This window comes from Salvia splendens, chromosome 3 (genome assembly GCF_004379255.2).
Source record: "Salvia splendens isolate huo1 chromosome 3, SspV2, whole genome shotgun sequence".
In the NCBI taxonomy this organism is placed as follows: domain Eukaryota; kingdom Viridiplantae; phylum Streptophyta; class Magnoliopsida; order Lamiales; family Lamiaceae; genus Salvia; species Salvia splendens.
The window spans coordinates 19,906,599-19,918,889 of NC_056034.1; positions in this window are offsets into that span (position 1 = coordinate 19,906,599).

The window sequence follows — 12,291 nt, forward strand, 5'->3', positions numbered from 1 at the left end:
CCTTTAGGATATTCCAATCGAATCATCTTGATAGATTCTATTGATATCCATCTTTCATCGTCACTAACCAAGACTTGCCGTGCTACTTAAAAGAAAATAGCTTGACCTTATTCCTTAAAGAACTTGTCAAGTTCATGCAAAAAGCATTCTCGAACAATATTCGTGGAATTATGTCGAGGAAATGGAGGACATGAATTATTGAGTATAAATTCCCAGTTTTAGCGATGAGAATCTCATCCATTTGCATTTCCAGTCTACATAATTTTGGCATTCGAGTTTATTCCATTAAGATTGCAGACAAAATATGAATGACATAATGAAGATTTGGCAAATAAACTTATTATCACATACTTATGCTCAATTAGACGTCTCCAAACCGAACCGGCCCGGATGAACCGGCCCGGAACCGTCGCCGGCGGTTCCGAACCGGAACCGGAACCGGAACCGTCACCGGCGGTTCGAACCGGCACCGGAACCGCCGGAACCGCCGGGCCGGTTCCGGTTCCTCATTTTATGCAAACCGTAACCGGCGGGTCGGAACTGCCGGTTCCAGCGAAACTGGCGGTTCCGAACCGGCGGTTCGGCGGTTTCCGACACAATTTCAGGCCTACTCCCTAGCCTTTTCACAATTTCAGGGTTAAACCGGCGGTTTCCCACCGCAATTTTCAAAATTTGAAAATTCAAACGGTCTGTAAACCGTCGGTTCCACCGAAAACCGGCGGTTTCGGCGGCGAACCGGCGGTTTCGGCGTTATTTTTCAAAATTTGATTTTTTTTTTTAAATTTTTAATCACAATTTTCCCCTATAAATACCCCCTCCTCTTCCATTTCTACTCACCCCATTCTTGTGTTAATAAGAATTTCTCTCTCAATCTCAATTTCTCTATTCTCCATCCTCATTCTCTCAAGTTGTGTACGTTGTTTGCGCTCATAATTTACTCACGTTGTTCTTGTTCACGTTATCATATAGTCATATTCACATAAACACTACTATCTATTCTCTACTTCCAATTTCCATAATATCATGTCTTCATCTCGTCGTGATTGGTGGTCTTCACACGAGAAAGATTTTCTCATCCTTGCATCAATGGCCAAGGAGATCTTTTCGGTTCCGGCTTCCACTGTCGCCGTCGAGTCCGCCTTTAGTGTTGGAGGCAACGTCTTGGACGACCGAAGAAGTAGGCTCACCGGACAAAACATGGAAGCCACCATGTTACTTGATGATTGGTGCTCCGCCGAAATTAGAGACCAAGAACCGGATTGGGACAAACTAGTAGTACAACCCGACCAAGACTACTTCCCCGACGAAGAAGAGTAGGCGCCAATACTTCCGATCAAGCCAAATAGGTAAGCAAGGTAAGAGAACTACGTGGACTTTGATTCCAAAATGCAATTGAGCATTGAGGATACGTAGGCATCTCAACTTATATTTCAACTTAAATTTTAAATTTAAGTTTAAATTTAAGTTGAGCTCAAGTCCTTTTCCTTTATTTCTTTTTTCTCCCCTTTATTTCGAATATGTAATTTTGTAAATTGTAATGAAGACTTTAAGTCTTTTGTAATTTATAATTTTGAAGTTGTAATTTCTAATTTTTATGTTGTAATTTGTAAATTTTAACTTGTAATTTGTAATTTTAAAGTTGTAATTTGTAATTTTGAAGTTGTAATTTGTATCAATAAAATTACATTTGTACATCGCTTCATTCTAATGTTATTTACGCAAGTTTTTTTACATTTTAAACTTGAATTACAATTTACAAAATGCAAAAAAAAAAAAAAAAAAAAAATCGGATAAACCGCCGAACCGCCGAACCGGCCCGGAACCGGGTAACAACCGACGGTTAGGCCGGTTCAAGTGAACCGGCGGTTCACGGTTCATAAACCGGAACCGTGCGGTCTTCGACGGGCCGGTTCCGGTTACAACAAATCTTGAACCGGAACCGCCGGTTCCGAACCGTGAACCGGCGGTTCACGAACCGTGGTGACGTCTATGCTCAATACATAATCGCAAATAACCACAAAACAATTACGTATTTTGCAACTGTAAAATTAAAATTTTGTACCCTCCAGAGGAAGTCAATACGCATTAAAATCTTACAATTTTACTGGTCACAACACCGACGAATAGTCCAGAGACCGCAGCACGGCATGGCCGCCAAATGTTGTCTAAGCACGACCATCGAATTTAGCATTACAGAGTCTCATTTCTACAACACACTCTCATAACAATGCTCATGTGCTGCTAACAAGATCAAGCTATCTCATAAATTCTGTGTGAACTTCTGAATCTCGCAATTTCTTAGGATTATTGTCCCCACAGTGCAGGTGGCGATAATATTGGAAACCACATTCTAGTTCATACTATCTATATTTGAGAAGTCCGCCTTATGAACTCGCTATTTCTTAGGATTATTGTCCCCACAGTGCAGGTGGCGATAATATTAGAAAAAAGCTTCATAAATTGCAGACCAATTGATGGAGACCATATACAACGCACTTGTTGTAATTATCGCTTAGATATTTTATATAGTTTTTGCATAATTATCACACAAGCAGATAAAGCAGATAATCCACTTACAAGGATAATCACCAAATAAACAGATAAATACATTTAATGCATGACATTTAAACACACTAGATAATTATTGACAATTATTTAATGTTTATCTTGGATATTAATTATCCAAATTCATTTAGGATTTATCAAGATAGTGTTAACTATCTAAATCCATTTAGGATCATTCTAGATTTTATTTTGATAAAATTAAATCCTTCAATTCAAGATAACGTTGATCTAGGATTATCATTATTTAAGTCGTTCTAGGATATTACTAGATAGAAACGATTCCATCATAATCCATACGATAAATAAAATCCAACCAACCAAGATTTATACAAATCTTAATTCTGTTTAGAATAGATATCTAGAATATATCATACATAACTTAGGATTTGTTAGATAAATAAGTTTATCTAAATCCAATTAAATACGGATTTTCTTATATATTATCTTTATCCTAATCTATCTAGGATATAAATCCAAAAGATAAGGATAACTTGGATTAACGCTTATTTTAATCCATCTAAGATTTGTCTATTCAAATCTATAGGATAAAATAAATTAATATTAATATTAATAATAATCCATCTAGGATTTATTCTTGGAGTAAATCCATATAAATAGATAATATTATATTATAATTATTCAAATCTATCTAAGATTTATCTAGGAACAAATCCATATAAATCTATAAGATAAAAATAAAATATTATATTATCACTATCCAAATCTATCTAGAATTTATCAAAGAATAAATTCATATAAATTCATAGGATAAGAATAAAATAATATTGTCATTATCTAAATCCATCTAGGAATAAATCCATATAAATCCATAAGATATAGATAAATATTAGATAATTATTTTCCAAATATAACTAGGATTAATCTAGGAATAAAATCCATATAAATCCATTAAATAAGGAAAGAATCTAATTAATCCAAGATTTGATTCATAATCCATATTTATCTTGAATTATATCCAAAATTGAATCCAAGGATTTGGAAACCCTAATCAAATTTGGAAAGCGAAGTCACGGGACAAGGCGTCTCGACGTCACGCATAGGGGAAACCTTAATCTTGTGTCGTCGTACTCCCACTGAACCACATCTGCCGCTGGGCTCCCACTCGTCCCGCGAGTTCGACGATCCTGACGCCTCCGACGCTGCTGCGTCGACGTCGCTCGCCGGCGCTGCTTGCTTCTGCACGCTGATCGCCTGCCCAGCGTCACAGCTTGTCTATGCAGTCCCCATGGTTCCGCTGCTGCTGCGATGTCGCATTCTCAGCGGCTCCGAAAACAGCTTCCTCCGAGCCCGGAAACTGCCCAAGAAGGGCTCCCACTCGAAAAACTGTCGCCGCCGGCATTCTGCTGCCTCGCGCCTTTTCTTGCAGTCACCGGCGCTGCTCACTGCTGCTAGGACATCTCCGACGCTGCTGCGTCGATGTCCCACCGCCGGGGTTGCCGTCCGTCTGCTCGCCAGGACACACCTGACGCTGCGTTGTCTCTACGTTGACAACGCTGCTGCGTCATAGCCCCCGAGCCGGATCACAGGTGGTCAGCCGCCGGCGATGCACATGTGCAAACCACCGTCCTTGGCCACACGACTCGAATTGATTCATCAATTCACGATGGTGACAACGGAATTCAAACAATTGAATTCTTGTCACGGCATTACAATCCACGTAATATAATATGTATATATGTAATCATTCAAAGAAATAATTACACACAATCATTACATAATTAGTTTATACCAATTATCCTCAAAGAATCAATTGATTCGTACGGACAATCATATACGCAAATTTGTAAAACCAATTCATATGTAAAAGATTATGCATTCAAAGCAATTCACATAACATGAAATTAATCCACATAATCAGAGCAAAAAATTGGCTCTGATACCAATTGTTGGGGTTTTGGAGCCCCTTGCACAGCGGAAGACTTGTACAAACAAATAAATCAGACGTATGATCTATTTGACCGATTATGGAATTAATCTATTCACATGTTAACACAGAATTGCATGCTAGAACGCAAATAATTCATGCTCATAGAATATAAATCCTAAATATGAATTCTACGGTTTAGTGTTACCGATTTGATTCTCCAAAGAATCATCGATTGCTCGTGCCTTCTCCAAGATGATCTTCAATACTAGACCACGGATCTTCTGACTGGTGTCCCGAACTGTATTCCGACATCAGGGTGGGCTGATCTTATCGAAACACTAGGACTCGAATAAAGAAGACAGAACTTTCTCACGGAGGAGGAGCTGAAAATCTCACGGGGGAGAAATTCCTGAAATTTTTGTCCCCCCTCTCCAATTAGAGAGGGACGAAATTTTCTCATATTTTGAATAATGATTCTGTCTCTTTTATTCTCCTATTATATTAAGTTCATATTGGGCCCAGTCAGGGATCTATGGAAGATTTTGGATATAGGCTCCCCCAATTAACTTTTTACTAATTAAATTGAACCCACAATTTAATACAAGCCTATATTGGAATATTACGAGCAGCCACTACAGACGTAATATTGACCTCCCCATCCAAATCCGAAATTACAAGTAATCTGGGTTTCCATTTTGTTTATTATTATTTATTTCTCGCGCTTAAGATAGAAATGTCCATTAATTAATTAAAGTCTGCTATGGACTTAATTAATTAACATCTTATTATTTCCAAGAGTGGACTTAGCAAGAAACACTTATTTATTATTCATGGAATAATTAAATTCCAACTGGCCAGTTTCCGAATAATAAAACCTTGTTCAAGCTCCTCTTGAGGACATTATCAAACGAGACTCACCTCGCGCACGATTCAACATAATAGCAATCCTAGCACCGCTAGATAATGATCACCACTACCCAATATACCTGTATCGTTGGGTAACGAAAAACCCGCACCTTTGGTAAGTCAAAGTTGTAGATACTCAATATCGTATGCTCAATACTAACGTACATTGATTAAGAAATAGATATTTATCAAGACCTCGTCTTTCAGTAGATAGCATAAAGACACGTCTTGCTGTTAGATCCATTCAGTGCTATACCACACCAACGTCATCTTATTTCAATAAGGCTTAGAAATAATCGGACTGACATTGCAACCTTTCACAATAGGTAGTCAAAGCCTATCTAGGTTGTGAAATTCTTCTTTTTCTTTTGCAAAGCATTGCTTAGAACCGACTGTAGTACCTTAAAGTGAGCGCAGTCCACGACCAGTCTACTAAGCAAAAGACTTAGGCTTTATTTACTTCTTATGCATTTAAATGTTTATAAAACATCTTATAAACGCACAGGTAAACACAATGTAATAATATACTGATTCTATTCGTGCAAACTGCTCGAATAATACTGAATCGGGTTAAAAGTGGATTGTAGAGTTTTTCCGTATACAAGCAAGATTCCTATTCGTGCGAATTTGCTTGAAACATGCTTTTCAGTATACTAAACCTAACAACAATACCTTGTGCAATCATCTATAAACGTGATGAAATACTTTTTACCACCTCTTGTTTGCACAAATTTCAAATCACATACGTCTGTATGGTCAATTCAAGAGGTTTTGTGCTTCGCTCTACCGAATGGAACGGCAGTTTAGCCATTTTGGCTTCAACACACACTTCACATCTTTCTTGTGAGTTAAACTTATCTACTTTTAGTAAATTAATATTTATTAATCTTTTTATAGCATTTAGATTTACATGTCCCAATCTATTATACCATAAATCAGAGCTTTCAAGCAAATAAGAGGATGTGTCATCTTCCTTATTGCTTATTCCTTTTCCACGGTGAATGACCGTAACATTCAGCTCAAAAAGCCCATTCACTAGGCGGCCTTCACCTATGAACTTTCCATACTTGGTCATTAAAACCTTTTCACACTCAAATTCTAGTGAAAATCCATGATCTACTAGAAGTGAGCCTGACACCAAATTATTTCGGATGTCTGGGACATGCAGTACATCCTTAAGGGTAAGAACTTTTCCAGATCCTAATTTTAGGAACACATTACTCACACCAACCACCTCAAAAGAGGCTTGGTTTCCCATGCGTACTTTTCTACCTCCAACAGATTTGTAAGTAGAAAAAACGCTTCTCTCGGAGCACACATGACATGTGGCACCAGTATCAACAAACCATTCATTTGGATTATTACCATGGTCCACTTCGGAGACCATTGCGACCACCTCGTGATCTTTGTTGTTTATAACAACACGTTCAAATAATTTGCACAATATTGTCTCCAACAATAAGTACACAATTATATTGAAACATATGTGCATTGATATTATTAAAAAACTCATGCATCCCAATTACTACTACCAAGTCTAAATTGGTCTTGCTTGTCAACTGACAAACGATAAACACAATTCTCAAAAGGATTGATCTCAGGGAATTAATCATTTCGTAGCCCATGAACATTGCGACTGTTCGTTTCTTCATTCCAACTTTGGAGCTCATGTTTCCTTCAACTTCGATTGGTATAATCCTGTCTTAGAAGAGTACACTAATTTGTCTTGCGATTGTTAGAAAAATAGTAGGAAGAGATTCCCAAGCCGTGTACAGACGGTACTCTAACTATTACAATCGAAAGGAAACTTGGAACAAAAGAGGAATGAAATTACAACGGAAATAAAGCAAACCAAATTTATAAGTCGAGTCGAGGAAAGCCCTCTTTCCGCAAGACAAATTACGCCCCGGCTAGTGCTCACGGAATGGTGTATTGCCCCCAAAGATAAAACGACTTCCTCCTAGCGTGTAGAAGCACCTCAAACCCGCTAGGCACCGACGAACTTGATGGAGTTCCGAGAATCGAGCTAGACAATGCTCCTAAGATGCACACTATGATGTAGAGACCTTGAGAGAAAAGAGAGAATGTTTGTTGTTGGTGTTTTCCATCTACAAATCAATGCCTTATATAGGCTAGAGATGGAGACATGAAAGATCATGACATCAAGACACTACATAAAGAAATTAGGGTTGAAAGGCCAAAGGACTTGGCCACATGAAAGGCCAAAAGCCTCTCTCTTTCCCCCCACATTTCTCACGTTTCCTACAGAAGAAGCGTCCTTTTTTAAAAAAAAATTAATAAGTGGAGTAATATAATACTCCCTCCGTCCCGGACTACTCGCACATTTCCTTTTCGGCACGGAGATTAAGGAATGAGTGTATAGCAAAGTCAACAATTGCGGCTGTAGGTGATATTTTTACTAAAAATGGAAAGAGTGCAAATAACTTGGGACGCCCAGAAAGGAAATAAGTGCAAGTAGTCCGAGACGGAGGGAGTTTATTTTATTCTAAAAGTTTCCTCGTGAATAGTGTAGAATATGTGGACTAGTTGAGCTATAAGAGCATCGACAATAGGACGCCCGATGGCACGCCCGATGCGTGCCATCATCCGCGGGAGCCATCGTCCGCCCCATTGTGGGTGCCCGCCATCGTTCGCGCCCTACGCCACCACCCGATGCATCGTCCGCGGTTGAAGAGCGGATGATGGCCTATCGTCCGCGCCATTGTGGGCTCGGCGGACGATGGGCGCGGATGATGGGCTATCGTCCGCGCCATCAGGCGCCCCATTGCGGGATCGGCGGACGATGCCATGCGTTTTTTAATTTTTGTATAAATACTCCTACCCCACCTTCATTTGTAACGTTTAATTTTCACGATTTCACTCTCGAAACTCACATTTTTATTATTTCGACGAAATGGTTGCAAGTCTCAACAGTCCGATGTTTGGGGAGGCGCGTTGGCCGGGTACAGAACCCGATGAATATCGGGCGTTCGACGCCAACACACAATACGATGCCGAATTCAGTACGGAATCATACGGTTTGGATGACATGGAGCCGTCTCCAAACCAACCCGTCGCCCCCTCCCGCCGCCGCCGACGATACTCCATCTGCCGCCGCCGCGGCTTCCGCCCTCGCCAAAAAGAAGCGGAACCGGTAATGCGGGTACAAGTTATGTAATAGCCGAAAATGTTGAAGTTTTTTTCTTTTTTTTATTGGTTGTTTTGTGATTTTGTGTTTAATATATGGTGTGGAAAATCTTAATTGTTTTATTTTTGTTGTGGATGTGAGATAATTTATCTAGGCAATTAAAATTGGGTTAATTAATAAATCATGGATTAAAATTCTAATTAACTAAATCTTTTTCTCTCCCTCTTCTTTTTTTTTTTCGAAAACCCCTCCCCCTCTCCCACTAATTCCTCAACCTCCCCCTCACTCCCTCATAACCGACCCCCCCCTTTTCATTCTTTTTCTCTCTCGGTTCTCTCTCAAGCTCTCTTCTCTCTCGCGTCGTGCACAACACCGGTAAGCCCCTCTCTCCTTCTCTCTCTCGGTCCTCTTCCCTCTCACTCCCTCTCACTGAATTCTTGGTTTCGTCAAGGTATATCTCTCGTACCGAATTGAAATCGGAGTAGGGAAGCGTTTGATCTACGTTCGAACTATCCGGGAAAGGTAACCCAAACCCTAACCCTTGTTAAATTCGAAAAACATGCATGTAGGACGTTTTTGGGAAGGTTTAGATGCTGAATAGATTTTGTGATTATGTGTTGTTGTCGAGCATGTTTTGATAGTAACTGACAGTGGGTTCCGACCCCGTTTTGACTGAGCAAACGATCTCCTTTTGGTACGAAATTTTAACCGTATAAACTTGGATGTGTCTTCGGTGTGGTGTGTAAATTTCAGCTTCATTGGATGTCGTATGATTTTATTATGATTTTTGCAAGTAGACTGCGCAGATTCGCGAGTTGTATGTTTTTGGGAGATGTTTTCATGTGCTTTGGGTGTGTTTCGGAGTGTTGTGTTTTGTGAAGTATGTGGGTGTGTTTGGCCAAGAGATGGCTCGGGAAAATCAGTGTTTGGTTCGAGGGTTTCGTGTGTGTTGGCCGAGAGTTGTAGGGTTCGGCCTAGGGCAGTTTTGTGGAGAGTTTGGAAGGGATGATCCCAGGTGTTTGGGTGTGTTTTGGGATGTAGAATGCGTGGTGTGTTTGTCGTATAGGGTTTGAGAATCGGGGGTTAGAGGAAAAGGGGTGTAAACAGGTGCCGCGCCAGGTGCCGAGCCAGGTGCCGAGACAGACGCCGAGCCAGATGCCGAGACGGGTGCCGAGCCAGGTGCCGAACCAGTGCCGAGACAGGTGCCGCGCCAGGTGCCGAGCCAGATGCCGAGACAGGTGCCGCGCCAGGTGCCGAGCCAGGTGGCCGAGACGGTCGGCCGAGGTGCCGAGCCAGGCGGCCGAGGTGCCGAGCCAGGCGGCCGAGACGGTCGGCCGAGGTGCCGAGCCAGGCGGCCGAGGTGCCGAGCCAGACGGCCGAGACACCGAGCCTTTTCCGAACCTTTTCCGGGCCAGGTGAGCCGTTTGCACAGTAAGAGTATGCCAGGAGTTGGAGTGTTGTGTGTGTGTGTCGTGTGCGCGTTTTGAGGTACGTCGTACGCGTGTCGGGTGCGTGCGGGGTGCGTTTCGAACGTGTGGCTTTGTGTGTTTGTTTTATAACATGTTGTTAAGTGTGTATACGTGTAACGTGCTAGATGTTGAAGTCATCCAAGTAGGAATCATGCATTGACGTTTAAACCTCGTTTACTCTGACTCTAATCACGATTTATTTATCTGTCAAAAGGGTGACTGTAACGAGGAAAGTGTGGTTGAAGGGAACTGTTTTAAAAGCTAAGCAATCGAGGTGGGCTTTTCTACCCTACTTTTATGTGGGCTTTTTTTTTAATACGGACTTTGTTCCGGAAATGTTTATGGAGGTGAACTGTTGTCTTGCCAATTGTTTTGTTTTGAAACCTATCTGAAGTGGTTTACCACATATGTTTAATCGAATTCGGGTCTGTTGGGCTGCGAACCCTCAGGCTAGTGTACACGAGACCGGGAGCCATCTGAGAGCAAGTTGGCCGGTCTAGTTGACCTGGGGTGTGGCCACGCCCCTTGTCACCGTTGGATCAGATAGTGTATGATGGTGGGAATAAGGGTGGCAATATCTGAAAATGACTGCGCAGTCGAATTTATGAAATATATTTTGTGTACTTGGGTTATTTTCTTACACTTAAAACCCCAAGGTTACACTGATGTGGCATGACAAACTATGATTTTGGCGTGTGTCCACTGAGTGCAATAAGTACTCAGCCCTGCATGTTGTTTTCTTAATGTGCAGGTTGAGCGGCGATGGGGATGACGGATGTTGAGCAGTGAAAGCCAAATGAGTGTTTTACTTGGTCTTTTGGATGGTGTCGTGTCGTCATACCCGGCATCATCTGTCTTTTGGTCTTTTCCGCTGCTTTGTAATCCGATACATTGTTTTTATTTAACTCTGTTTACATTAACTTTAGTAATGTCTTCTTAGTACAATGTTTGAAGTGAACTTCTTTTTAATAAATGTTTTTGGGTCAAATATTCCTGTTCTCCCCTTTCTTCCCCGCTTCTTTATTCCTCCCCTAGTCGCGGTCCACCGTACTTCCTATCCTTAGGAAATGCGGGCGTGACAGAGTGGTATCAGAGCCTAGGTTTTTCTTTCTGCTCTGGACCCAAAAGTCTTTTTCTGTTTTGACTAAGTTTTCAAAAGTGTCATTGGCTCAACATCCGACTCATCGCACTCAACCTGAAATGAGGTAATGAAAATTTTGAATTTTTGGAAAGTATATGGAAGTGGAGGAAATTATGAATGGGTTTGGAAATAAATTTTGTAAAGTTTAAGAAAAGGTTGATGCATGTAAAAGGGTACAAATTGATGTGAAAAGTTGGGAATTATTTGAGTTATGAACTGTTATAGTATGTTATGAACTGTTTTTGTGTGTCGAATGTACTTGAAAGCATGTAGCTGATGTATGATGATTTGATGACGTGATTGTTGATGTGAGCTTTTATGGGAGAATGTGTTGGCCTTTTGAATGTTTGAACTTAGACGTGATAGGATTTCACTAGTGCTTCTTGGACCTATAGTAGATAAGAACGTTTGGCCTTTGAACACCAGCGGGTTGGGAGTTAGAACATCGATACGTCTGCATACACATATCTCTCTCTCTTCTTCGGTTATGCACTCTGTTTTTATACGCGAGGCGGTTGTTTCTGTTTTTCTATAGATGGCGCGTATGTTCCGAACCCCGCGACGGAGTGATCGCGATAGACTTAGGGCACAGAGGGTGCTCAGAGATTATAGAGTGTACCGGAAGAAGGATCACGTACCGTTGATCGAGTTCGTGGCACACTTCGATACCCTATGGAGGGCAGCTCAGGAGTTCGGAGTGACAGAGCACGACGGCATTGAGAAGCTAATAGAATTGCTCCCTGACAGCTGGAAGGAGTGGGCTGAAAGAACGGCGAGGAGGTACACGTGGCATGAGCCCGCTACCGATGACATGGTGGGTGACATGGCTGGCTTTCGGAAGGCCGTGTATTGTGCACTGGTAGACTCTCGAGAGGAACAGCCCCCACAGGATGTGCAAGAGAGGATTGTGTATCAGGACAAGTATGTGAGCATGTACGAGGATGAGCAAGGGTTTGAAGGCGACTACGGGGAAGAACCCGAGGAGGCTCCGCAAGGGAATCCCGAGGTGGCTCTGCAAGAGAACCCCGAGGAGGACGATGACGAAGACCCAGAGGAAGGGCCTATGGATGAGGATGATAGAGTCGTAGTCGAGAATTAGAATAGTTCGTTGTCTTGTCAGTTTTGTTTTCAGTACGATCTGCTCATGAGAACAACGTTTGACCTCCTTTCTTTT